This window comes from Calliphora vicina, chromosome 3, assembly GCF_958450345.1.
Source record: "Calliphora vicina chromosome 3, idCalVici1.1, whole genome shotgun sequence".
Taxonomy (NCBI): domain Eukaryota; kingdom Metazoa; phylum Arthropoda; class Insecta; order Diptera; family Calliphoridae; genus Calliphora; species Calliphora vicina.
The window spans coordinates 61,539,760-61,543,515 of record NC_088782.1 but is presented as its reverse complement, the minus strand read 5'-3'; positions in this window follow the sequence as shown (position 1 = coordinate 61,543,515).

The window sequence follows — 3,756 nt, the reverse complement described above, 5'->3', positions numbered from 1 at the left end:
AATTCTAATAGAAGTCATCTAAGAATAACATGAACAGGGGAGGCTAGAATCGAAGTCTCCATCTACTTTGCTCCCGGGTAACAAAGTATCCGTAGTTAGCCGACCGAGAGCCGAAGTATTTTTCTCTTCGTATTTTTCTCTTCGATTATACTCAGTAGCTAGTCGTAACTTATAGAGCCAACGAATTCATCTCCATGGATTGTATCCGTTGCATTTACTTTATAATAATAAGTCGTTAGCCGACCGAGATCCAAATCGTTTATCTCGTCGAATCCTCTATTCCATTAACTAACATATTCCAAATATACAAGATATTTTCTGTGGTAAAGAATACTTCAAAGGAAACAGACCTTTGAAGAACCTGGACAGACTAAGCATACACCGGTTGGAAATTAAAACTGCATCACAAGTTATTTCATTAAGCGGTTCGTATCTTTAAATTTAAATAAAACAAAGTATTTGGGAGATATTATTGACATTTTTTATTCGTTTGAAAAGCCTATCGATGCCATTATGTCTAGAACATCACATCGTGCAAATTACCGTCATGGTTTCTCTGGGTGAAGATCAGCCGAAATGTTTAATTTCCCATGAGCTTGACGCATAATTCGGGCTGAGCAGTCCCCGTTGACTTTGATGGTTTGGCCAATGTCGTTATCAAAGAAATATGGTCCGATGACGCACTTGGATCTTATGTGGATTGATATCGGTCCAAAATTCGTCAAATTTGTTACAGAAATGGAACTCACCGCTAAAATTATTATTTGATGAAAATTAGGGTCAGTTTCCAATTGCTTCAGTGCTCATTCAGCTAACACAAATCGTTGTATATGGACGTTTATCCTCAGCTTCTGGGTCAGTTGAAATTTGAATGGGTGTTGACCAAAGTTACGTTTAGTCGTAGTTGATTCATTGTTTACTGATCTAGTGGACTCAAATATATGATCCACCACACTGCGTATAGACCTCTCAGTAGAACGATTATGGCGACCGTAAAATAAACAAAGCGCACGGAACATTGCCCGGACAGAACACACATTTCGATAAAACAATTTTATCATTTGTACGTGTTGTTTAATGCTACATCCGTCCATGGTTATTTGGCAAAACAAACTGAATAAATGATAGCTAATTCGACAGATGTACAACTAGAAAAAAATATATAGTTGTACATTAGGGTGGGTCGATTTGTAAGGTTACAATTTTTTGATATTGTGCCATTAATTTTTCGATAGCTTTTGGCATGAGGAAAAAACGACATATCAAACAAGTATCAAATATTGGGCTGTGCCGAATCTTATATACCCTTCACCAAATTATACTTTAAAATAATTTTTTTTATATATCCTTAGGTAAACAAAATTTTTTTTTTTAATTTTTTTTTGAATTTTTTTTGAAAAAGAAAAGAATTTTTGAAAAAGTATTTATGACGAAAACATTTCTTTGATGAATAAACATTCGGGATTCGAGATTTGTCTCATTTTATTTCAGCCACTTTTAGGCCGATTTTCCCGATTTCAAATAGCAACCGAGCCGGAAGAATTCCCGATATATAGAGGTATGAATCATGTATATAAATTATTTGGGGGCTACAGAATGTTCAACATACAGACGGACAGACGGACATGGCTATATCGACTTCGATATCTATAACGATCCAGAATATATATACTTTGTAAACTTAATACTTAAGTAAAAAAATTGACTTTTATTTTTCTCAACATTTATTTTTAAGATTGTTTTAGTAGGTAGCCGATTTTTGTATTACCTACTAAAAAAAAATAAATTTTGGTCGCCTAGAAACATTTTTTTTTGATATGTCGTATTTTTTTCCTCATGACAAAAGCTATGGACGATTTGTCCATGACAATATCGATTGCTAAATCGACTCACCCTATTGAACATGTTTACAAAAACCATTTCAACATTTTTACAAGGTTTTTAACCATATTATGGTCACTGTAATTATGTATATCATATTGTTACGAATTTGAAATTGCGATTTGAATTTAACAGTCTAATTTGTAGCATCGTTAAGTAAATACATCGACTGCATTGCCAGCGTATACTTGTACATTGTAAAGTCTGTGTATTTCGGCGAATTTATAAACGCGTATAAAACACTGAGTGGCTATTTAATTCTGTTGCTATTGTACATTTGAATAAATAAAGAGTTGTTACAAATTATAAAACTGCTAAACTGCTTTTATTTACAATCAAAAGTATCCGATTTATTCAAAGGAAATAAACCCCCGTTTTTAAAAGGTAAAAACGTAACAATATAATAAATTTTGGTTTATTGCAATCATGCTGCTGATTATATCATAATATGTTTTTCTCAGATCATAATCATACAAATGGTTACCACAAACATATACTTAATTACTACAATCATATATATGATTGCTACAATTATGTGAATGGTAACTTAAACATATTATGATTACCGAAAGCATATACATAGTTATAGTGACCACAATATTGTTAAAAAAAATCATGTAATCATGTTGCTGAGAGGAATGAAGTGTTTTGGGCCATAAACTAATAAATTATAATAAACTAAAGCATACTTTTAGGCAGTTTTAAACAAATTTATTTCGTTTTTTTAAGTTTTTTGCGATTTTGATCTTGAAGATGAAGTTTTTTATATTTTATATGTTCACAATTTTTATTCTCTATGACAAGGGCTACAACGTTGCTTCAGAGAGTAATTCAAAATTCCGAACGGTTTGCAAGATATGAGCCTGAGAAAATGATGACTTTTTTTGCAAAATTACATCTTTTAGGGTAAAACTGGGAGACACGTGTCTTTTTTTTTTTTGTCTTTTATCACGTAGTGGTGTCCGTATATGGTTATTTTTTTCCTTTAAAAAAATCACAATTGAATAAATATTAGCTGAAAACAGAAGCTATAATTTTAAAAAAATTTCTATATGTTTGTATGTAAGTTTTTTTTATAAACAAATAAGTTGTAATTTAATATTTAATTTGACAATAAATATAAATTCCTTTCAAGTTTATAAGTGAATATATGTGGATGTAGTTCTAGTTGTATGTACTATATATTTAATAATACAACTACTGTTTCAATAAAATACATAGATTAAAAAGATAATAATAATGTTAATGATGATTAATAAATAATAAACAAGTAATTCAGATGTTCACAAAAAAACACATAAATAATTTATGATTTTTATATGTTTTCTTTTATTAATTATACTGTGAAGTGTTGTTTGCTAATTAAGGGTTTCTTTCATCTTACATATGTATGTTTCCCCTTTTTAGTTAGATTTAATTGTTTTAGCATGTTTAATTTATTTTTGGTTGATGTAAGACTTAATATGTCTGCTAATTTATTAGATTAGATTAGATTTTTTATTTGTTTTTGTAAGTGTTTTTCTCTAAGCTCTTTATGTTTAAGGATTCTTAGTTATTACGACCCGAAAATAGTTGATACTGAAACAGAAATGTTAATGTAAATGTTAAAGTTAATTTTAAATTTATTGTTATAATTTTAAGTTAAAAGTTATATGTGTTGTATTGCTATGTATGGGAAATAGTTTAAAACATTCAAACTAACTACTTTAACAGGGTTTAGAAAAAAAAAATATATTTGGAAGATTCAAATCGTTTGCTAATAAGTCATATTGTCATAATGTCCTAAACAAAAATTTGTTTAAACTATCATAAAACATTAGGACATTATGGAAATATGACTTAATAGCAGACCATTTGAATCCCCCAATTAATATT